Source organism: Phocoena phocoena, chromosome 8 (assembly GCF_963924675.1).
Source record: "Phocoena phocoena chromosome 8, mPhoPho1.1, whole genome shotgun sequence".
NCBI lineage: Eukaryota > Metazoa > Chordata > Mammalia > Artiodactyla > Phocoenidae > Phocoena > Phocoena phocoena.
Window position 1 is genome coordinate 30,420,831 of NC_089226.1, and position 27,070 is coordinate 30,447,900.

The following is a 27,070-nucleotide window of genomic DNA, read 5'->3' on the forward strand; positions in this document are numbered from 1 at the left end:
AATTTGTCCATATATGAGCAAGTGAATGATCATTGTTGTTTTAGGACACAAAATATTGAGATAGTGTGTTACAAAGTAATGAAAATTCAGAATGTCTCTCTTTCTCTACCTGACAGCAGTTAGTGCACAAATTGTTATCTGTGCAGATGCACCTCTTCCCCTTCACATTGTCTTCCAGTTCTAAGTCATATGGATCTTAGTGAGACATCTCAAGTGTCACTTCCTCCTTCTCCCCAGCCCTTCCCCCCACCCTATCCCTATCTGGGATGTATCCCTGTCTCTCCTCTCTACTCCATAACACTGTGTGAATCACTTACCATGTTGTTCAGATCTGTAACTCTTATCTGAAATTTTAAGGGCTAAGTGTTTTGGAACTTCCAATTTTTCACACTTTAGAAAGATAATGTGGTACATATACTGGACATTATATAAAATTTGCAGTGGTATCTGCAGCAGCACCTTGTAATCAAATAGAGTAATATTTTAGCAATGAATTATATAAATATTCACATTAAGTGGGATAAATTTTAAAAAATAGAAAAACAATCTACCAGTTTTCAGAGCCTTTTTAGCTTTAAGAAGTATAGAAAATACATTGTGGACCAGTATTCTGGATTGATCATCTGTGTTTTCCACTGGGCATTGAAATCTTTGAGGATATGACACACTGCTCATCATGTATCCCCTCTGTCTGGCATGTTACAAAGTTCCCAAAAAAGCATGCTGATTCACCACACACACACACACACACACACACACACACGCACACACACATTGGGTTTATTGACAAAGCCTATAATTCTGGAACCATCTTTGTTTCTGGAAAGATTTCTTAACCAGAAAACACCTTGAACCTCCTTTTCATAAAATAGTGAATGATAACGTGGGAATCTAAACCACTAGAAAATGCAATACATGATATATCTACAGGATATAGTAATACTATTTCACATTCCATAAGCTACTTAAACTTCCTCTAGTTTAGACAATGATGTCAAATCACTGACATGTTCCATTTAACTTTGTACCTCTATAAACAAAAATATCATTGGCAATGCATTGGATATCTCTCAAAATATGTAGATGCCAAAAGAAATTATTTCATTACCATTTCTAGTTCTTCTCCTCAGTTTAATACGTATTATCTTAGTAGTTAACTGAAGATAATGCATTTTTACCACTTCAGAATAAATCATTGCAAAGCTCAAGTCCTGGAATTTGCAAGATCATCAAATGCTATTAGACTTATTTACTCATCAAAGAGAATTCCATTTCCATAAGACAGATATTTGAATTGTTTAGTGATGATCAAAGCAGTGTCAAACTTTCAATTAAATCCTGCTTTTTGAATTATCTGAAGTACAAACAAGAGGTGAAAGAATAAAAATAAAGAATTTATATATCCTGAATGTTTCCAAATTATAGTCATGTCTGAGTAAATTTGAAGAATGAAATAGGAGGGAAGACAGTGCTTGCTATCATAATTAAAACATATTCCATTTGAGCTTCTTCCAACAATAGGGCAAGTCACAGAGCTAGGTTTCTTTTTGCAATCTTTATGGAAATTGTCAAAAAGAATCACTCATAGTCCATGCCTGGCTTGCAAAATCATGGCACATTGTCAGTTTCAGATACTAATAAATTAAATTTGGGTGTTTGATAGAGCTTTGTATTTCATTACAATCATGTAAAGCTCAAATGGATTTTTATGATTTAGGAAGAGCTTTTTAATTTATACCAAACATCTGTTGTAGGCAGTATTATTTTTCTATATCAGATGAATATTCAGGTCTTTAGTTTAGTTCAATAAAAAAACAAATCAGGGGTTCGCAGGGTGGCAGGGATGGCTCGAGGCCATTCTGGGGTTTTTGGCGCGGGTGATCCCAGCACTGCTAGGGCACCGTGCTTGGGGCTGAGAAGCTCCCAGTTGCCTCTTTCAGGTGGAAGTCGGAGCCAGCGCCTGTGACCATCTGGGCTGACCTACCTTGTCAAGCACTTTTCTCTCCTTTGACAGGAAAACTAAGAAGGAAAGAATGGCTGTGGATTTCCTGCCTGCTCAGGTGACACCGTGTGGATGAAAGGCTCTTGGTGCTGCAGCCAGGAGTCAGTGCTGTGCCTCTGAAGTGAGAGAGCCAACTTCAGGACACTGGTCCACAAGAGACCTCCCAGCTCCACATAATATCAAATGGCAAAAATCTCCCATAGATCTCCATCTCAACACCATCACGCAGCTTCACTCAATGACCAGCAAGCTACAGTGCTGGACACCCTAAGCCAAACAACTAGCAAGACAGGAACACAACACCACCCACTAGCAGAGAGGCTACCTAAAATCATAATAAGTCCACAGACACCCCAAAACACACCACCAGACGTGGACCTGCCCACCAGAAAGACAAGATCCAGCCTCATCCACCAGAATACAGGCACTAGTCCCCTCCACCAGGAAGCCTACACAACCCACTGAACCAACTTTAGCCACTGGGGACAGACACCAAAAACAACAGGAACTACGAGCCTGCAGACTGCAAAAAGGAGACCCCAAACACAGTACATTAAGCAAAATGAGAAGAGAGAAAGACATAAAGCAGATGAAGGAGCAAGATAAAAACCCACAAGACCTAACAAATGAAGAGGAAATACACAGTCTACCTGAAAAAGAATTCAGAATAATGATAGTAAAGATGATCCAAAATCTTGGAAATACAATAGAGAAAATGCAAGAAACATTTAACAAGGCTAGAAGAACTAAAGATGAAAGAAGCAATGAAAAACAACACAACAGATGAAATTAAAAATACTCAAGAAAGGATCAATAGCAGAATAACTGAGGCAGAAGAATGGATAAATGACCGGGAAGATAAAATAGTGGAAATAACTACTGTAGAGCAGAATAAAGAAAAAAGAATGAAAAGAACTGAGGACAGTTTCAGAGACCTCTGGGACAATATTAAAGGCAACAACATTCGAATTATAGGGGTTGCAGAAGAAGAAGAGAAATAGAAAGGGACTGAAAATATTTGAAGAGATTATAGTTGAAAACTTCCCTAATATGGGAAAGGAAATAGTTAATCAAGTCCAGGAAGCACAGAGAGTCCCATACAGGATAAATCCAAGGAGAAACACACCAAGACACATATTAATCAAACTGTCAAAAATTAAATACAAAGAAAACATATTAAAATCAACAAGGGAAAAACAACAAATAACACACAAGGGAATCTCCATAAGGTTAACAGCTGATTTTTCAGCAGAAATTCTGCAAGCCAGAAGGGACTGGCAAGACATATTTAAAGTGCTGAAGGAGAAAAACCTACAACCAGGATTACTCTACCCAGCAAGGACCTCATTCAGATTTGATGGGGAAATTAAAAACCTTACAGAGAAGCAAAAGCTGAGAGAGTTCAGCACCACCAAACCAGCTTTACAACAAATGCTAAAGCATCTTCTCTAGGCAAGAAACACAAAAGAAGGAAAAGACCTATAATAACAAATGCAAAGCAATTAAGAAAATGAGAATAGAAACATACATATCAATAATTACCTTAAAAGTAAATGGATTAAATGCTCCCACCAAAAGACACAGACTGGCTGAATGGATACAAAAACAATACCCATATATATGCTGTCTACAGGAAACCCACTTCAGACCTAGGGGTACATAGAGACTGTAAGTGAAGGGATGGAAAAAGATATTCCATGCAAATGCAAACAAAAAGAAAGCTGGAGTAGCAATTCTCATATCAGACAAAATGGACTTTAAAATAAAGACTATTAGAAGAGACAAAGAAGGACACTATATAATGATCAAGGGATCGATCCAAGAAGAAGATATAACAATTGTAAATATTTATGCACCCAACATAGGAGCACCTCAGTACATAAGGCAAACATGAATAGCCATAAAAGGGAAAATCGACAGTAACACAATCATAGTAGGGGACTTTAACATCCCACTTTCAGCAATGGATAGATCATCCAAGATGAAAATAAATAAGGAAACACAAGCTTTAAATGATACATTAAACAAGATGAACTTCATTGATATTTATAGGACATTCCATCCAAAAACAACAGAATACACATTTTTCTCAAGTGCTCATGGAACATTCTCAAGGATAGATAATCTCTTGGGTCACAAATCAAGTCTTGGTAAATTTAAGAAAATTGAAATTATATCAAGTATCTTTTCTGACCACAACGCTATGAGACTAGATATCAATTACAGGAAAAGATCTGTAAAAATTACAAACACATGGAGGTGAAACAATACACTACTTAATAACGAAGTGACCACTGAAGAAATCAAAGAGGAAATAAAAAAATACCTAGAAACAAATGACAGTGGAGAAACGATGACCCAAAACCTATGGGACGCAGCAAAAGCAGTTCTAAGAGGGAAATTTATAGCAATACAATCCTACCTTAAGAAACAAGAATCATCTTGAATAAACTACCTAACCTTGCACCTAAAGATATTAGAGAAAGAAGAACAAAAAAACCCAAAGTTAGCAGAAGGAAAGAAATCATAAAAATCAGATCAGAAATAAGTGAAAAAGAAATGAAGAAAACGACAGCAAAGATCAATAAAACTAAAAGCTGGTTCTTTGAGAAGATAAACAAAATTGATAAACCATTAGCCAGACTCATCAAGAAAAAAAGGGAGAAGACTCAAATCAATAGAATTAGAAATGAAAAAGGAGAAGTAACAACTGTCACTGCAGAAATACAAAAGATCATGAGAGATTACTACAAGCAACTCTATGCCAATAAAAGGGACAATCTGGAAGAAATGGACAAATTCTTAGAAATGTACAACCTGCCAAGACTGAATCAGGAAGAAATAGAAAATATGAACAGACCAATCAGAAGCACTGAAATTGAAACTGTGATTAAAAATCTTCCAACAAACAAAAGTCCAGGACCAGATGGCTTCACAGGCGAATTCTATCAAACATTTAGAGAAGAGCTAACACCTATCCTTCTCAAACTCTTCCAAAATATAACAGAGAGAGGCACACTTCCAAACTCATTCTACGAGGTCACCATTACCTTGATACAAAAACCAGACTAGGATGTCACAAAGAAAGAAAACTACAGACCAACATCACTGATGAACATAGATGCAAAAATCCTCAACAAAATACTAGCAAACAGAATCCAACAGCACATTAAAAGTATCATACACCATGATCAAGTGGGGTTTATTCCAGGAATGCAAGAATTCTTCAATATACACAAATCATTCAATGTGATACACCATATTAACAAATTGAAGGAGAAAAAACATATGACCATCTCAATAGATTCAGAGAAAGCTTTCGACAATATTCAACACCGATTTATGATAAAATCCCTGCAGAAAGTAGGCATAGAGGGAACTTTCCTCAACATAATAAAGGCCATATATGACAAACCGACAGCCAACATCATCCTCAATGGTGAAAATATGAAAGCATTTCCATTAAGATGAGGAACAAGATAAGGTTACCCACTCTCACCACTCTTATTCAACATAGTTTTGGAAGTTTTAGCCACAGCAATCAGAGAACAAAAGGAAATTAAAGGAATCCAAATCAGAATAGAAGAAGTAAAGCTGTCACTGTTTGCAGATGACATGGTACTATACATAGAGAATCCTAAAGATGCTACCAGAAAACTACTACAGCTAATCGATGAATTTGCTAAAGTAGCAGGATACAAAATTAATGCACAGAAATATCTGGCATTCCTATACACTAATGATGAAAGATCTGAAAGTGAAATCAAGAAAACACTCCCATTTACCACTGCAATGAAAAGAATAAAATATCTAGGAGTAAACCTACCTAAGGAGACAAAAGACCTGTATGCAGAAAATTATAAGACACTGATGAAAGAAATTTAAAATGATACAAATAGGTGGAGAGATATACCATGTTCTTGGATTGGAAGAATCAACATTGTCAAAATGACTCTATTACCCAAAGCAACCTACAGATTCAATGCAATCCCTATCAAACTACCACTGGCAATTTTCACAGAACTAGGACAAAAAATTTCACAATTTGTATGGAAACACAAAAGACTCCGAATAGCAAAAGCAAGCTTGAGAATGAGAAACAGAGCTGGAGGAATCAGGCTCTCTGACTTCAGACTATACTGCAAAGCTACAGTAATCAGGACAGTATGGTACTGGCACAGAAACAGAATGATAGATCAATGGAACAGGATAGAAAGCCCAGAGATAAACCCATGCACATATGGTCACCTTATCTTTGATAAAGGAGGCAGGAATGTACAGTGGAGAAAGGACAGCCTCTTCAATAAGTGCTGCTAGGAAAACTGGACAGGTACATGTAAAAGTATGACATTAGATCACTCCCTAACACCACACACAATAATAAACTCAAAATTGATTAAAGAACTAAATGTAAGGCCAGAAACTATCAAACTCTTAGAGGAAAACATAGTCAGAACACTCTATGACATAAATCATAGCAAGATCCTTTTTGACCCACCTCCTAGAGAAATGGAAATAAAAAGAAAAATAAACAAATGGGACCTAATGAAACTTCAAAGCTTTTGCACAGCCAAGGAAACCATAAACAAGACCAAAAGAGTACCCTCTGAATGGGAGAAAATATTTGCAAATGAAGCAACTGACAAAGGATTAATCTCCAAAATTTACAAGCAGCTCATGCAGTTCAATAACAAAAAAACAAACAACCCAATCCGAAAATGGGCAGAAGACCTAAATAGACATTTCTCCAAAGAATATATACAGACTGCCAACAAACACATGAAAGAATGCTCAACATCATTAATCATTAGAGAAATGCAAATCAAAACTACAATGAGATATCATCTCACACCAGTCAGAATGGCCATGATCATAAAATCTATAAACAATAAATGCTGGAGAGGGTGTGGAGGAAAGGGAATACTTTTGCACTGCTGGTGGGAATGTGAATTGGTACAGCCACTATGGAGAACAGTATGGAGTTTCCTTAGAAAACTACAAATAGAACTACCATATGACCCAGCAATCCCACTACTGGGCATATACCCTGAGAAAACCATAATTCAAAAAGAGTCATGTAGCAAAATATTCATTGCAGCTCTATTTACAATAGCCCAGAGATGGAAACAACCTAAGTGTCCATCATCGGATGAATGGATAAAGAAGTTGTGGCACATATATACAATGGAATATTACTCAGCTGTAAAAAGAAATGAAATTGAGCTATTTGTATTGAGGTGGTTGGACCTAGAGTCTGTCATACAGGGTGAAGTAAGTCAGAAAGAGAAAGACGAATACCTTATGCTAACACATGTATATGGAATTTAAGAGAAAAAAGAATGTCATGAAGAACCTAGGGCTAAAGCAGGAATAACAACACAGACTTACTAGAGAACCAACTTGAGGATATGGGGAGGGGAAAGGGTAAGCTGTGACAAAGTGAGAGAGTGCATGGACATATATACACTACCAAACGTAAAATAGGTAGCTAGTGGGAAGCAGCTGCATAGCACAGGGAGATCAGCTCGGTGCTTTGTGACCACCTAGAGGGGTGGGATAGGGAGGGTGGGAGGGAGGGAGATGCAAAAGGGAAGAGATATGGGAACATAGGTATATGTATAACTGATTCACTTTGTTATAAAGCAGAAACTAACACACCATTGTATAGCAATTATACTCCAATAAAGGTGTAAAAAAAAAATAAAAACTTTAGGCACAAAAAAAGTCCTTCCTTTTGAGCAGTAACAAATAGAAATTATGTAGTCAATTTGTTTTTAACTTGTTTAAATATGTATTTACATGATAAACTGAGAGATTATTGGAGTTGTTTGTATAGGAAGTGGAGTTTTACTTTGTCCAAATATCTGTTCATCATAATAAAATAACTTTAAATGAGGAAAAAAAAAAGAATACATATGTGTATTTGCGTAAAACATTTCTGGAAAGAAGAAAAACTTGATACCAGTTACCTATACGATGGAGCTGCTAACATATCACTGTGTGCTCTTTTGTGCTCTTCATATTCTTTAGCATGTGTCTGTTTTCCTCTTGTTTAAATAAATGGCCAAAAGAACACACGGTTGTGCAATTGGATATGAATTTTGTAATATCTTCTTAAAACATGAATAAAACCTGTCTGTAAATGGAGAAAAACAAAAACACAAATCAATCCTGGAAATGGTTTCTATAAAATCATGAGCACCAAATCTTAGGCCTTCATCACTCTAAAATGAGAACAGAGTCTATATAAACTGCAGACACAAAGAGAGCTTATACTGAGTCTTAGATGTGTCCCACTCTGTGCTAGATACTGTACCAGACATAAAAAGCAACTTGTACCCTCAGGAGCCTTTGTATTTGAATAAGATTATGGCATGTCTTCCTTTTTCTGCTTTATTTCATTTTACTTTTAGATTTCTATTTGTAGAATTTCAGGAAACGCTTTGAGATTGAGAGAACTTGGAAAACCACAGAATCGGGGTTGGTTGTTATTCTGGAAACTGTAATCTGAAGCTGCTAGTTTCCTATCTAAATTATTCTAGAATGAGGAACTGCCTATGTAACCTGGTATAGCCATTTACTGGCAAGTTTCACATTTCTTCACGTCCTGGGTCCCAAACCTATTCTGACTTTCAACAAGAAGTAAAACACAGGTGAGTTCTCTGAGCTGGGCGCCCCAGCTTACTGAGCACTGGTCACTCTTGTCCTTAGTCTGACCTGAGATCAAGGTGCCCAGTGGTTCCTCACTCTGTTCTTGAGTTTCAGTCTCTCAGTGACCAGAAGGGAACTGCTGGGTTCCTTTCCATTCTGCCCTATATATGCATTCACACCCCCCACCCCAACAAACACACACATACTCAGCTACTCACGTTCATACACATACACACACAGTCACCCTGGTTCCTGATTCACACACATGTACTCACACATACCCTCAAGCACACATATGCTCACATCATACCCTACATGCAGTGCTCTGGAGGCATAGGCTTTTTGTTTTGTTTTGTTTTGTTTGCAGTACGTGGGCCTCTCACTGTTGTGGCCTCTCCCGTTGCGGAGCACAGGCTCCGGACGCGCAGGCTCAGTGTCCATGGCTCACAGGCCCAGTCGCTCCGCGGCATGTGGGATCTTCCCGGACCGGGGCACGAACCCGTATCCCCTGCATTGGCAGGTGGACTCTCAACCACCGCGCCACCAGGGAAGCCCCTGGAGGCATAGACTTTTTGATTCAAGTCTTCCATTTAGTGTGACCTCAGGAAGAAGTGCACACAGAAGTTCAGTTCACACATCCATATAATGGACTTTCTACTCTGTTGAGCCTTTGCAATGATCAGAGAAGGTTAATATGTGTAAAATACTTAGCATTGTGGTTAGTACAATACATAGTAAACACAAAATAAATGAGAATTGTTATTAGTAGGTTCTCTAATCATACTTAAGCCTCAAATAAGCCTGGTCTGGCCCCCAGCAATGTGCCTTGGTTCTATAACTGGGTTTCTCATTCCATTCCAAAACTGATTTCCTCATCCAGTACGTGCTTGATTCGCCAACACCTTGCTAAGGCTTGGAGCCCTACCCTTCCCTGGGTGACCTCTTCCTTTGTGGATATGTTTCTCATGTTATCTGCCTGACTTAAACTGCAAATGTCACCTCCGCCCCTACGGCAGCCCAGCACCTGGCACTTTGCAAAGAGGGCAAAGGACCTGGATCTGGTGTTTCCCTACCTATGTAGCTTCTCTGGGACAAGCCATAAGACATTAAATTTTGCTCTTAATGGTGTACTCAAAAGGAAACTGCATTTCTAAGCTACATTTTTATTTATGAATAAATATTGCATCTAATGATTTGGATGAGCAAAGAAACTTATCTATTACAGAAAACTCTTTTTTGTCCAGAGAGCTTTAAGAATGAGACACTTGGGAACATTCTTTTTAGAGACATTCTATGCAAGCTAGCTATATGTTCCTAATTTTCTAATAATTATAATGCATAAAAAATGAAATTAACTCTAAAACTATTGAATCTAAAGTGTTTATTAAATACAATAGTTTCAATTGCTAATGATTTAAGAGGTGATTTGTGACCTTAAAGTGACCGTTGCTTATCATCATTAACTTATAAATGAAATCTTTAGCTCAATCAGACCTAACCTGTACAAAATAGAGGATATTAGGTATTTCTCTGTGTGTTTTTTAGGCCTTCTGCCTCATAATCAGGCAGGCCTCACTTCAGGTTTGTTAGATCAGGGCTTACTGCTTATGCAAAGTATATTTTACATACTGCTTTATGTAAAATATTAAGAGAACAGTAAGTCTAGTGGCTGTTTTAATAAATCTCTAAAATAAAAATTTAAAAAGTATTTATTATGTACTAACCACAAAATCATAAATGTGATATGGGAGGTAACACACGCACACAAACACACATACACACACACACACAGATTATGGTCTTTGGCATCACCATTCTAACCTCAGGATCTACTTGCCCAGAAATACTTTTAAACCATTAAGCCACGATTTCTCATTGTAGAGTCAAATGGAATAAAACGAGGCATTTAGAAGAAAAAAAATCAATAGAACTGATCAACTGAGGGCTTAGTGAAAGGGATGAATCAAAGATGAAACTAAAACTTCAAAACTGAGCTTGACAAACATTTACTGTGAGAGGCATTTATGAGCCTCAGATAAAAAGCTAGAGAAAGATACTTTTATATTTCAATGAATCTGTAGCATACTGTTTCACAACAGTGGCACAAAATGTATAAGTTATGTAGCTAGAAAGATTAGACATTAAGGTTAATAATTTGAAAAATGTAAACTTAGTCCTTAGAACCTTAAATTTTGATGTGTTCAAGCCTCCTCCTTGACAATCCTAGGTGTCTATATGTGTTTCTCTCCCAGATAGTTCTAATTTCCTTTTCTGGTAAAAATGTAGAAATGCCTTAATGTCATGACTGCCACCTGCGGGATCCCAAGTGTAAGAAGAGAAATCATTAGGAGGTGGATTTCATGATCACTCCAAGGATAGCTCTAGCCTGAAGTCCAGCAGGCCTACTCATTAAGACAAGGAACGTGGCTGTCTGATTTAAAGATGAGAGCTATTGAATTCAGCTGTTCTTCTGTGGTTCTTGCATTGTGTTGCCCTCTGTGATGTCATAGTAAAACAAGCATGGAATCTGTCCACATGTAAAAGGCTCACGGGTTATTTTTGTGGCTGAAAACAATGTGGAGTGTAGCCATGACCAGAGAGGTAGCTGCAGTAGTATGGGGGACTGATCACATGCTTTAAGAAGGGCTTCAAATGTAAATAAATGATTGTTATCATTTTCAAGTTGTTTGGACTTTGGATTTGTAGACAGTTTCTGAGCAAAAAAAATGTTTCTATCTGTCAATGTTGGAGTATTAGGATTCTCTAGAGAAACAGAACCAGTGGGTTGTATAATATGCAGAAAAAGATTTATTATGAGGAACTAGCTCACATGATTAGTGAAGTTAACAGGTCTCACGACCCAGGAAAGCTGATGCTTCAGTTCAATTTCAAAAGCAGGAAAAACTGATGTCTCAGCTCTAGGCAGTCAAGCAGGAGAAAATTCCTTTCAATTTGGGGAAAGGATCAACCTTTTGCTCTATTTAGGTCTCCAACTGATTGGATAAGGTCCACTCACATTAGGGAGGGCAATCTCTTTTACCCAGCCTATTGATTTAAATGTTAAACTCATTCCAAAACTCCCTCACAAAATAGTGTTTGACCAAATATCTGGACACCTGTGGCCCAGTCAAGCAGACACACAAAATTAACAGTCAGTTTTCCCATTTGATAAGTACTTTTGGTGACAAAAAACTCCATCTAGTCAGTCATGACCACAGTCTTCCCACTGGAAAGCCTTCTGGAAATCGAATCCATGATTAGAGTTGGTGAAATTGACTTGTTAGTTTCAATATTGTGATTAAGAAGAGCTAAGAATTCAGGACTTAGAGAACGTGCAAGGCTTTATGGTGATGAAGAGAGAGAGGCTGGAGTAACAGAGTCTACGACCCCAGAAAAAAGGAAATCATTATAGCCTTATCAATCTCTTAATTAAAAAGCCAAATTATGCAAAGGAAAGAGAATCCTTCCAAGTTTTATAGCTGCAATTACATTTACAGAGACTAGATTAGCAATTACAAATTCCTGTAGCATAGAATTGACTTGAAATATTCTCCTCTGGTAAAGAGTTCTACACAAAACTCTTAGCATACTTTTATAACATTTATTGAGCATGTACTGAATGCAATAATTATATTGTGTCTTTAAGGAGATTTGTAAAATATCAATATAACACAGTATCATCTCAAGGAATTTCTTCTCTCCAAATCAATAGGACCATAGAACCAGTATGTCTATATTGGTTGCTAAATACGTTGAATATCACTTTTGGCATGAAAGAAAAACATATGGTGACATCATCTATTTATTAATAATGTGTTGTGCAAAAGATGCTCGACACCAAGCATACAAATTAGGTTGTGATTTTTTTAGACTAACTTTTAAAGAGAAAGATATACAAGCAATTCCTATCTTTGTTATTCAACGTGTCCTTAAAATATGTTTAAAAGTGACTTTTTGAAGGTCAAAGGGAAGAACTTTGTGTGTGTCTCTGGGTGGGGGAGGGTAGGTTATTCCCATGAAACTAAACACTATAAAATTCTTAATAATATTTTGCCTTATAGAAACAATCTTCAACAAGTATTTCCAACCTTTCGCTTTTTCTAAATTTTAATTTTGTTCCTTTTTTCATAATTAATATAGTCAGCCAGCTTAATTCATTAAGCATCTAACTGAGGCTAAAAAGTCACAGCTTCAGCTCATCTAACAATGATCTCAATTAGGTTGAGTTTATAAGTACTGTTCTGTTTATTGCTGGTGTAGGCACTTTCATTTCCCCCATAATAAACTTATTTTTATAAATTAATAAAGACAAAAAGCATTGAAATATCCAGAAAATACACAAACCTACTAAACAAAGACAGCAAACCACGTCATAGCTCAAAATGCTCATCCACTCAAGGCTAAATTTGAATTTCAACAAAAAGCAGTTGGGTATCAATGTGCATGTGTGAAAAGGCAGGTGTTCAAAAGCCTGTGACAGGGAGGACCCAGGGAGCTGCCATCACCAGGCTGTAATCTGCAGCTCAGTCCATGAAGAAGGTATATCTGCTGCTGGGGGAGTATTCAGAGAGTGCTGGGTATTCTGACTTCAATAGGGCAAACCTCCTCCAGCCATGATTATTCTGAATGACAAACACATACTTTAAGAAAATGATCAAAGCTGTACATATTCAGTAAATAGTTTTCTAAAAAAATAATATATTGATTAACACAGGAATATTAAATATAAAGGCTTAACCTAGTATGGAATCCTGAACAATAAATTGTAAAAAACAACAACAACAACAAAAAACATTCCTGCATTGGATGCCTCACTTATTAATCCATTGAGCCTCAAGTCAGGAGCTGTTGGGCCACTGGGGGGGTAGGTTTTGGTTCACCCACGTACTGAGACATACCAGAACCACAAGGATGTAGCTTGAGAGTGCATACTCTGAAGTTGGCTATGCTTTGCTTTGTTTTTAGTCACACTATCTAATTGATTTATAAACTTCAAATAATATTATGAATGGAGTGAGTACTTTATGTTTGTCAAAATATTAAGAACTGCTGAGAAATACTACTCTACACCTATGTAAATAGTATCAAACAGTGACCCTTTGGGGGTGTTCCTAAGTTGAATAAAATTTGATACAGGCACATTTTATGTAATATATTGTATAAGAGCAAGAATAAAATGCAAAATTTCAAATAACCTTCTACTTTAAATCCAGTTCTGTGGCCAGGCTTAAGCAGAGAGATTGTTTAAATGAATCAGGACTCCTACCCAGGCTTTGGCATGAAGGCAGGAAATCAGTGGGCACAAGGATGAGAGGGAATCATCATAAAATCCATAGGTACTTGGATTATATTTAGACTAAAGTGCACTATTTTACTGCATTCTAAACAAAGCCACCCTAATGAGCTGAGGGTGGGTTGGGAGTAGGGGAGTCTCCATTGTATAAATGCTGAGACATTACCCCAGAGTCATAAATATTTATGTCTGTCTCCCTCTTTTCCTGTCAGTCCATCTTGATTTTTCCCTTATTTTTAGACTTCATTCTTCCCACTTGTGAAACCACCTATTTTTAACTGCTAAACCTCATGCCCCTTGCCCTCTCTGCCCATATACTGCTGCTCTAGCTCTGCATTCCTTATCCTTAAGATCCCTCCAGAGAGACACAAATAGAGCCTATTATCCATTTTTTTCCTGACACATTTCTGCAGAGAAGTTTCCCCTCCCCTGATGATCGTGGTAGTGCCCCCAACTGTTTACCTAGGTGGAGGCGGCACACATAAGACACAGACTTGGGCAAAACAGTCCTGACCCTAACCTCATTATGCACCACACTTGAGCCTGCATTAGCAAAAACAGATGGTCTGGCTGCAAAGCCACAGATGCCAATCAGGTACACTGTTGGCAAACATGTTCTCTAATCAGGCCCCGTTCAAATGGCATCTGCTGCTCTCTCCCTGCAGGTATAGGTAATGATGCAAAACCTTCTGTACATTTCCTATTGCACTTGGGGTCTAACAACACACTTACAGAACACAATTCCCAGTTTAAGAAGGGCTGGCTCGCCCAGGCTGAAACAGAAAGGCAAGCAGCAGAACTTTAGGCCGGCATCTTGTGAAGGGCACACAGATATCTGGCCTCATCCTGTGTGTGTGGAGCTGGAGTCTGGGAAGAGATATTGTGAAGCAGAAAGGGGTAACTACAGGACTGGATGCTTCTGGTATCATAAAGGCCAGCCCACCAGCTTAAGGGAAAGAATTCAACACTAGGCTGGAAGATAATATAAGAGAACATATCCATTCATATGATATTTAAAAACAGATGAAACTGATTTACAGTTGTAGAAATCAGAAAGGTCATTACTTACATGGAGTGAAGTTTGACCAGAAGAGGGCATGGAGAATTTTCTGGGGTAATGAAAATGTTCTGTATCTTGATAGAGTTATGCTCAAATGGTCACACACAATTGTCAAACTTATCAAAACAGACATTTAAGACCTGTGCATTTCAATGTATGCAAATTTTACAGTATGATTCTTTCAACATGAAAGTTTAAAAAGAATTTATAATGATACTAGGAATATGATACTAGGAATATACTAGGAATATTTCATACCTTAAAAAAAGGTAGGAAATTTGTTAGTATTATATTAATCACATAAACACAATATTTTAAAGATTCAGAAAATATGCCTTTGCCAAAATTATAATGAGTGATTTTTTTCTGTTTTCAGATATTTAGAGATTTATTTAGGAATAATTGTGGTTCAGATCCTTCACATGTTTAAAGTATATATATTGATAACTTGACATATGTACACAGTTGTGAAACCATCACCAGTATCAAAATAATGAACATATACATTACACCCAAAAGCTTCCTCTTGCCCCTTAAAATCAATTCCTTCTTACAGCACCCCACCACCATCCAAAAACAACTGTTTTATATTGCTATAGATTAGTTTACTTTTTCTAGAATTTTATGTAGATGGAATCACACAGACAAAACATATTTTTGTCTGATTTATTCAATCAGTATGTTTATTTTGATATTCATCTATGTTGTTGCATGTATCAATAGTTCACTCCTGTTTATTGCTGATTGTTATTCCATTGTGTGAGTATATCACAATTCATTTATTCATTCACTATTCGATGGACCCTTTGTTTCCAGTTTGTACTTATTACAAGTAAAGTTGCTATAAAAATTTTTGTACGAGCCTATATATGTGTACATGTGTTTTCATTTTTCTTGGGTAAATACCTAGGAATGGAATGGCTAGGTCATTTTGTAGGTATATGTTGAACTTTTTAAGGAAAAGTCAAAACGTTTTCCAAAATGGTTGTACCATCTTATAACCTTACTAGCAGTTTATAAGAATTTTAGGTACTTCCCATCTTTAAAAAAGCTTGTTTCAGTAGTCCTTTTAAATTGAGACATTCTAATGTAGTGGTATGACATTGAGGTTTTAATTATAATTCCCTTAATTGCTAATATGTTGAGCATGTTTCCATGTGCTCATTTGCCATCTGTATGTCTTAGTGAAGTGTTTGTTCAAATAGTTTATCTATTTTCATATTTTTATAGTCTCTCTTCAATAAGAAAACAAATAAGAGTTCTTTACATAATGTTTTAAGTCCTCTGTCAGATTTATATTTTCCAAATGTTTTATCTTAGGTCTTAAGTCTCGGTTTTTCTTTTCATTTTCATAAGATTGTCTTATGAAGATCAAAAGTTTTAAATTGTTATGAAGTCCAATGTAAGAATTTTTTTCTTTTACAGTTCAGGCTTTTTGTGTTCTTTTTATAAAATCTTTGCCATGCTCAAGACTACCAGGAATATCTCCTGTTTGTTTTATTATGTAGTTTCATAGTTATAGCACTTACATTTAGGTCTGTGATTTCTAATTGGTTCCTGTGTCTAAAGAGAAGATCTAAAGATCAACACTTTCTTTTTGTACATCGCTGTCAAATTGTCCCACACCATTCATTAAAAGGTTTTTCTTCCCTCACTGAAGGCCTTGATGACTTTGTCAAAAATCTGTTGATTGTATAATTATGTGTCTATTTCTGAATCTGTAGTCTGTTCCAATGATCTATGTATTATCATATATCTATATCATGCAGTTACAATAGTTTTTTGATTATTATAGCTTCATAATGTCTTAAAATTAAGTAATATAAGAGTTCCAACAAGATGTTTTGTGTTGTTTTTTAAATTTGTTGAGACTACTATGAGTTCTTTGACTTTCTATGCAAGTTTTAGGATAAGTTTTTTAAATTTCTAACTAAAAAAAGTCTACAGGTATTTTGATTAGGACTGCATTGTGTCAGTTTAGGGAGAATTGAAATCTTAGCATATTAAATCTTCCAATCCATAAGCATAGTAATTGCTCCATTTATTTGGGTCTTCTTCAGTTTCTCTCAAGAATATTTTGTATACTCATGAATGTGTCTTGCATGTATTTTGACAACTAAACTGTTAAATGGGGATCATAAAAGCCCACAACACGTGAGGTTATAAATTATGTAAGGGTATACATGTAGAGTGCATCATAAGCACACAGTAACCCCACCATTAGCACCACCTGTCAAATAACGAGAGGCCATCGTAAAATGAAGAAGAAAAAAAAAACCCTAAAGACTAGGTATTTCTGGGCTTCCCTGGTGGCGCAGTGGTTGAGAGTCTGCCTGCCAATGCAGGGGACACGGGTTCGTGCCCCGGTCCAGGAAGATCCCACATGCCGGCGTCTGGGCCCGTGTGCCATGGCCGCTGAGCCTGAGCGTCCGGAGCCTGTGCTCCGCAACAGAAGAGGCCACAACAGTGAGAGGCCCGCGTACCGAAAAGAAAAAAAAAGACTAGGTATTTCTTCTAAGGACTATTTAACCAAATAATAAACCAGCTTTCTTAATCACTATGCTAATCTGTTTCCCAATCAAAAACATTGATTCCAGTAGGATTTGTTTGTTAATGGTTTCAATTCAGGAACTAACTTTAAAATATTTTTGAATATAAGTAAAAATAATCTTATTGGCTTCCCCACTCTCTCACTTCAGAACTCATAATTACTCATAATTATGTTACTTATAATTCCCACTGACCCACTCCCTCCATCACACGCCATGTTGCAGTCATTTATAAAAACTCTGTGCTTCTTTATACAACTACTCTTTCTTTCAAAGTAATTCTTTCCAAATGGAATTGCTAACATATATGATACCGTGTAGGACCTTCAAGGGACTAGAATGAAGTACCTTCTTTCTTTAAACATGAAAAGGTTAAAAGATGATCTATAGTACATTTCGCTTTTTTGGGCTGTTTTTGGGTCTTCATTGCAGCATGCGGGCTTTTCTCTTGTTGCGACAAAAAGGGGTTACTCTTCCTTGTAGTGTGCAAGCTTCTCATTGCAGTGGCTTCTCTTGTTGTGGAGCACAGGCTCTAGGTACACGGGCTTCAGTAGTTGCAGCACGCAGGCTCATTAGTTGTGGCTCACGGGCTCTAGAGTACAGGTTCAGTAGTTGTGGCACACAAGCTTAGTTGCTCTGCGGCATGTGGGATCCTCCCAGACCAGGGTTCAAACACATGTCCCCTGCACTGGCAGGCAGATTCTTAAACACTGCACCACCAAGGAAGTCCCTGACTTTGATGTTTTGACTTCCTTTCCTTGAAAAACAACTGGACTTTCCTGATATCCCCTAAACATCCACATGACCCCCACCTTAACAGAAGAGTTCCCGTTTATACAATTGCTAATATGAGAGGTCAAATAAATATCATAAGAAATTTAAGAAGGATCAGTCAGGGTCCACTCAAGAAAAAAGAAACCACACCAGTTATTGTAGTAAACATAATTTAATAAAGGAAATTGTTTAAACAGGTACCTGAGAACCAAACCAGCAAAAAAAGAGAAGAATGAGGTAACCCAGAACAGTAATTACCAAAGGCAGCTAACCACTTCATAGAAGGGAAGAGGTTGAGCTTGTTAGAACCTATTAGTTTCAACCAGGGCTTCATGGGAAAACTTATGCAGTCACATAGCACCCTATGCTCAGAAAGGCCCCAGACTTGGTTTACTGCTCTGCTGTCACCATCCTGTAGTTTATAATAATTTTTTAACAAGGGGTTCCTCATTTTCAGTTTGCACTGTGTTCCTCAAATTTTGGAGCTGGTCTTGGCTTGAATTATACAAAATTACTCTGTTTTTAGATCAAAATGTTCAAATACCAACAATTTCATATGATTCAACACAGTGAAAGCTTATAGAGGAACCCTGTGGAACTGGGGCTCAGAATGCTGAAAGAAAAGCATTATCCAGCTAGTACTAGAATCTCTCAGGGCCTGTGAGACTGATTCTGGGAGTGTGAATAACTGAGATCTGAAACTAGCACAGTTACTGAAACTAACTGCCCCTGTTGGGAAAAAGTAGTTTTGCTGGTTCTGACACTGACAGAAACAGGAAGCAAACAGAAATCTAAGTGTGTCCCTTTCCCTACTCCAGTCATCCAGTCTCCCTCTTGTGTCCTGTTGACAAAACTGAACAGGGAACTACCTGGCAAAGGAGAAAAAATGGTGGTTTGCAGAGGCCCAGGCCCAAGTTCACAAAGACTAGAAGGGTAATCTTGGAGCTTAGAAACAATAGCTGAGTAATGACCATAAGGGGAAGGAAGTTTAAAGGACACTAAGACAAATAACTAGGAGCAGTGGCTCCTGTGAAGTCAGAATTAAGAGAATAAACAGAAGGTAACTACACTGAAAATATATACCTTAAAGTTATCAAATAAAGAGCATAAAAGATTTTCTGGGAAGTTTAAAAATTATTTATAAATTTAAAAAAATCAAGAGATTAAAAAAAGGAATGGTCACTGCTGAAAACTGCTCTATTGTTCTGGAAGGTCAGACAGAAGAAATATAGCACGATAGAGAGTATAAATAAAAAGTCATAGAAAGCATGAGTGAAAAAGATAAGGGCTATAAAAAAAGAGAGAGGGTCCAAATAAATAAAATCAGAAATGGAAAAGAGAAGTTGCAACCGACACCACAGAAATATATAGGATTATAAGAGATTACTACAAACAATTATATGCCAATAAAATGGACAACCTAGAAAAAATGGACAAATTCCTAGAAAAGTACAGTCTCCCAAGACTGAATCAGGAAGAAATAGAAAATATGAACATACTGATTTCCAGTAATGAAATTGAATAAGTAATCAAATAACAAAAAAAAATCCTAACAAACAAAAGTATAGGACCAAACAGATTCACAGGTGAAATCAATCCAGTATTTAAAGAAGAGTTAACACCTATCCTTCTCAAACTATTCCAACAAATTGTGGAGGAACTCCAAACTCATTTTATGAGGCCAGCATCACACTGATGCTAAAGCCAGAAAAGACATCACAAAAAAAAGAAAATTACAGGCCAATATTACTGATGAACATAGATGCAAATATCCTCAACAAAATATTAGCAAAATGAATCCAACAATGCATTAAAAGGATCATATACCATAATCAAGTAGGATTTATCCCTGGAAAGCAATAACAGTTTAATATCCATAAATCAATCAATGTGATTCACCACATTAACAAATTGAAGACTAAAAATCATACAATCATCTCAACAGATGCAGAAAATCTTTGGACAAAATTCAACATCCACTTATGATAAAAATTCTCAACAAAGTGGGCATAGAGAGAACATACCTCAACATATTAAAGGCCATATATGACAAGCCCACAGCTAACAACAGACTCAACAGTGAAAAGCTAAAAGCATTCCCCTAAGCTCAGAAACAAGACAAGGATGCCCACTTTAACCACCTTTATTCAACATCGTATTGGAAGTCCTAACCACAGCAGTCAGACAAGAGAAAGAAATAAAAGGAATCCATATTGGAAAGGAAGAAGTAAAATTGTCACTGTTTGTAGATGACATGACACTATATGTAGAAAACCCTGAAGATGCCACCAAAAAATTGTTAGATGTCATCAATGAATTCAGTAAAGTTGCAGGCTACAAAATTAACATACAGGAATCAGTTGTGTTTCTATACACATACAATAAAGTATCAGAAAGAGAATTTTTTTTAAAAATCTCATTTACAGTTACATCAAAAAAAAATATCTAGAAATAAATCTAACCAAGGAGGCAAAAGATTTATAATTGGAAAACTATAAGACAGTGATGAAAGAAATTGAAGGTTACAGAAACAAACAGAAAGATATACCATGCTCATGGATTGCAAGAATTAATATTGTTAAAATGATCATATAACACAAGGCTATCTTCAGTTTCAGCGCAATTCCTATCAAAATACCAAAGGTATTTTTCACAGAGCTAAAACAAATAATTCTAAAATTTGTATGGAAACACAAAAGACCCTGAATACCCAAAGCAACCTTGAGAAAGGAGAACAAAACTAGAGTTATAATGCCCCCTGATTTTAAACTATACTACAAAGCCACAGTACAAACAGCTTGGTACTTGCACAAAACAGACACATAGCTCAATGAAACAGAATAGAGAGCCCAGAAATGAACCCATACTTACATGGTCAATCAATCTATGACTTAAAAGGCAAGAATATACAAAAGGAAAAACTGAGCCTTTTCAATAAATGGTGTTGAAAAAACTGGACAGCTACATGCAAAAGAATCATACTGGACTATTCTCTCATGCTATATACAAAAACAAACTCAAAACGGATTAAAGACCTAAATGTCAGAACTGAAACCATGAAACTTCTAGAAGAAAACATAGGCAGTATGCTTTTTGACATTGTCTTAGCAATATTTAGGGGAATATGTCTTCTCAAGGCAAGGGAAACAAAAGCAAAAACAAAACAAATGGTACTACATCAAACCAAAAAGATTTTGCACAGCAAAAGAAACTACCATCAAAACGAAAAGGCCACCTACTGAATGGGAGAATATATTTGCAAATGATATACGTGAAGGGGGGTTATTATCTAAAATATGTAAAGAACTTATACAACTCAATATCAAATAAACAAACAACCCAATTAAAAATGGGCAGAGGACCTGAATAGATATTTTTCCAAAGAAAACATACAGATGACGGAGAGACACATGAAAAGATCCTTAACATCACTAGTCATCATTGAAATGCAAATTAAAAGCACATTGCGATATCACCTCACTACTGTCAGAATGACTATCATCAGGAAGACAACAAATGACAAGTCTTGGTGAGGATGTGGAGAAGAGAGAACTGTGGTGCACTATTTGTGGGAATGTAAATTGGTGTAGCTAATATGGAAAACAGTATGGTGGTTTCTCAAAACATTAAAATAGAACTATCATATGATCCAGAAATTCCAGTCCTGGGTATTTTTCTGAAGAAAACAAAAACACTAATTTGAAAAGATATATGCACCTCTATGGTCATTGCAGCATTCTGTACAATATACAGAAGCAACCTAAGTGCCCATCCAAAGATGAATGGATAAATAAGAGTCCTTATAGTGAAATAAAAATAAAAATAATGAAATCTTGCCATTTATGACAACTTGGATGGTTCTACACTAAGATTATTATGCTAAGTGAAATAAGTCAGACAGAGAAAGACAAGTAGCATATGATTTCACTTATACGTGGAATCTAAAAAACAAAACATGAACAAATATAAAAAATCGGAAACAGAGTCATAGATACAGAGAACAAACAGGGAGGAGTGGTGGCTGGATGACAGAAGTAGGTGAGGGAGTCTAAGAGGTACAAAACTTCCAGTTACAAAATAGATGAGTCACTGGTATGAACTCTACAGTGTGGGGAATTTAGTTAATAATAATGTAATATCATTGTAGAGTGACAGATGGTAACTCATCTTACCGTGGTGATCATTTTGTAATTTATAGAAATACTGAATCACTATGTCATGCACCAAGAACTAACATACTGTTGTAGGTCAATTATAGTTGAAAAACTAACAAACAAATGCATATAAAAAGAGATTAGATTTGTGGTTATCAGAGCCGGGGGTGGGGGGGGGAAGGAGGAATTGGATAAAAGTGGTCAAAAGGTACAAACTTCCAGTTATAAGATAAATAAGTAGTAGAGATGTAATGTACAATATGATTAATATAATTAACACTACTGCATGTTATATATGAAAGTTATTAAGAGAGTAAATCCTAAGAGTTTTAATCACAAGGGAAAACTTTTTTTTTCTTTTATTTTGTATCTACATGAGATTATAGATGTTCACTAGACTTACTGTGGTAAACATTTCCTATTGTATGTAAGTCAAATCATTATGCTATACACGTTAAACTTATGCAGTGCTGTATGTCAATTATATTTCATTAAAACTGGAAGGAAAAAAAGATGTTAATTGTTTAAAAAAAGATGATAAATAGTATATCATTATAAGCAATGATGCTTGTAAATTTTATAAGTCAAATAAGAAGTAAAATCATATAAATGGTATGATTATAACTACATGAGCATAACAAAATAACTTTGCATAAAGGGAATATAGGAAATATATACACCAGTATGTTAATTGTAATTTTGAGTTTGATTGTAGTCTGAGTAGATTTTTTTTACATTCATTTATAATTTACAATGATAAAAATGTGCTTAAATTTTTTCAACAATTATATATAGAGAGAGATAAGGGTCATAAAGGATAGATTCAAAAAGCTAATGTGTGAAAATAGAAGCTTTGAGGTACAAAAACACATTATACACGAAGAATAAATAGAAGAAAAGTTTCCAGAGCTAAAAAATTTGAGATTTCAGACTTACCAAATCATAGGCAAAATAAGATAATACCTACCTAGATATCCTGGTGAAATTCCTAAACTCCAAAGATAAAGAAAATCTTTTTGCAAGCTTCCAATCAGTGAGAACTGGTTACTTACAAAGGTAAGAGAATTAGAATACCTTCAAATTTCTCATCTGCAACATAGGAAACTAGGATGCATTAAACATTTATGGACTTTAGACAGGTTAGGAGAGGTAGCCATTTAAATCAAGAACAGATGAGGCAAATTTTACTTTTTTGAAGTTTGTGTGATTGTATATGTAACAAAATCCTGACAACTCACCTAAAAACCTATTAGAGGGGGCATATCAAAGGCAGATAGGAGCCAACATGAAACTTCCCAATGGATAGAATGGAACAATCTGAGCAACATAATAGTGTAGCATTATATTATAACCCAAAATCTAGAATAAATATCCATGAGGACGTATTTATATAAGTAAATGATTGATTGATTGAATAAATAAATAAATAAGAAGAGAATAATCTTTACAGAGCAATTCCAAACAAGATATGTAGATGCTCTCTCCTCAAAAAGGTTAAGCTTAATTATCTTCCTTCTGCCTTGTCTGTGGGCTGGTCTTAGCAACCTCCATGTAAAATAATAGAATATGAAAATGTGGGGGGAGAAACCTGGCAAACGCTACCTCATCCAGGTTCAATGTCAGCAGTGATATGTCATGTTGATAGCAGGTACCTCCTCATAGGATATGATCAGAAGGGTGCTACCCCCAACCTAATCATGACAAAAACATCAGACGAATGCACACTGATGAACATTCCAGAAAATACCTGACCAATAACTTCTCAAAACAAGGAAAGAATGAGAATCAGTTAGACCAGAGGAGACTAAGAACACCTGGCAACTAAATGTAATGTGTTACCTTGGATTAGCTGCTAGAACAGAAAAGGACATTTGTGGAAAAACTAGTGAAAGCCACATAAAGACTGTACTTTGGTTAATAATAATGTACCTATGTTAGTTTCTTTGTTGTGACAAAGTACCATGGTAATATAAGATACAGTATGATAAACCGCATGTGGGATGTGTGTATTTTCTGTAAATCTAAAGGTATTCAAAAATAAAAAGGTTATTTTTATAAAACCTGTAAGAACTAATAAAAAACTGCTAAGGTAGGTTAATACAAGATTAAGTATTTAAATATCAAGAGTTTTATTAATATTAGCAATAAAAAACATACATACAATAGTGAAAACAGCTACTAAAATGTCCAGGAAAAATTATGAAATCCATAAAACTAGGAAGACCTGAAAATATTGAGTATTGTCCACATTTCTGAATGGGAAGATTTAATATTAAAAAATTAGGGCTTCCCTGGTGGCGCAGTGGTTGAGAGTCCACCTGCTGATGCAGGGGACACGGGTTTGTGCCCCGGTCCGGGAAGATCCCACATGCCGCAGAGCAGCTGGGCCCGTGAGCCATGGCCACTGAGCCTGTGCACCCAGAGCCTGTGTTTTGCAACAGCAGTGAGAGGCCTGCGTACTGAGAAAAAAAATAAGAATATGGCTCAGAAATAGATAGAAATAGATCAGTGGAACAGGTCAATGCCAGAAACAGATCTAGGTAACTTACTGGATGAAAAAGATGACATTTTAGTTAAGTAGCTAATTAATTAATTATTTAAACCCAAAATTGCCTAATTAATAAATCAGTTCAGCACATACTTGTTGAGTGCCTACTAAGTTCAATATACAAGATAAAATAAAGAACAAGACAGTCTAAGTTTGCCCTCACAGAATATTCATTCTATATGTGAGAAAGATGATAAGCAAATACACAAATAGATGTACAAAATACTACCAGGTAGTGCTATGAAGAAAAATAGAGCATGCTAAGAAAATTGAGAGTAAAAGAGGAATCAGAATGCTTTCTTTGAGAAGGTGACATAAAACAGATCTGAACAAAGAGAAAAGCTAATTCTTGCAAATATTTGAGCAAGAAGTATTTTTGAAATAGAATAAAGCAAGTACCATAACCCAGAGGGGATGAATCTTGTCATTCTCCAGGAAAAGAAATAAGGACAGGCAATAATCATAGGGGAAGAGATTGGAAAGGTTGCCCAGAGTCAGAAAAAGTCATGCTTTGCTGGCTTTTACTCTGAGTGAGATGGGAAAATTCTGGGGTGGTTTGAATACAGGAGATTGACTTATTCTGTAAAAGAATCGCTCTGACAGCTCCATGGTAAGTAGACCATAGGAAGTCAAGAGTGGAAATGAGGAGCCTAGTTAGGAATCTACTGCAATATTCAAGGAGAAAAAGAGATGACAGTGGGTTGGGCTAACTGTTAGAGATGGTGTAAAGTTGTTAGATTTTTAATATATTTTGAAGGCAGAGCCAACTGGACTTATTTATAGATTGGATGTGGGATTTGAGAGAAGGAATGGAATCAGAATTGATTCCAAAATTTTTGGCGTGAGCCACTGGGTGAATGATGGTATATTTTTCTAAGGTGGAAAAAATAAGGGTGGAACAGATTGTTGTTTTTGTTGCTTTTTGTTTTTTAATTGGTGGAGAGGAGTTGGTGAGTGTAGTCAGAATCAGAGGCTCAATTTAAATTTGAGATGACTTTTAAACATTCAAGAGAGATGTTGAGTAAACATTAAATATAAATCTGGAATTCAAAAGAAAGATACATATTTGGGAAGTTATCAACTAAAGAAGAAACCAGAGGAGTAAGACTGATACTCCTACTTTAGAGGTTGAGAGGAGGAGGTACATTTATCAACAGAGTTTAGAGGCACCAGTGAGGTGGGGCAAAAGACCAGAGCCTCTGCTATTCCTCAGACCAAATGAATAAAAGAAAAAAGGAATGACTAATCTATAAAATGCAGCCAAAAGACTGATTAAGATGGAGACTGAGGCTGTGTCTTTGGATTTTGCAAAGTTGAACACCTTTTTGTCAAATAACCCCAGCACAACCTGTTAATAAGACAAAGCTGAAATTATTGCTTACTGGGTAAAAGAGAATATCATCTAGAAAAAACAAATTAGACATATACTCCACACCATATACAACAATCTGGTTAAATATCTAATCATGAAAAATTAAACTAAAACAGTATAATTCTTCTATTACTATATCATTTGGGGGTCAAGGTGCAGAGGGAGAGTAGTTCTTAATTTACACAGGAAGCTCAGAAATGATAAAGGAAAATATTGATAGATTTTATCTCATAAAAGTTGAAAATTTTCATTTGGCAATAGACCACTGAGCAGAACCAAAAATGAAAGAATGAGAAAAAAATAGTTGGAAAACATATGGCAGACAAAGGGTTAATAGCACAACCATATAATGAATCCCTTCATATAAGTAAAAAAGATACAAAAGAAAATCTAATAAAAACCTGACAAAATACTAGAACAGAAAATATACAAAAGATTAAATGGAGATACCTAACAAATATATGAAAATGTGTTTAATCTCACTAACAGTCTTTTAATGCAAATTAAAACAATAATGACTGATTGTTGTTATCTCCATATTTGCAACAGTTAAAAAGATTGATTACATACAGTGCTGGTGAGGGTATAAGAAAATGAATTGTCTCATTTACTATCAGTATAAGGGTGAATTGCTATTTTCTTTTCATAAATTAATCTGGCAGCATCT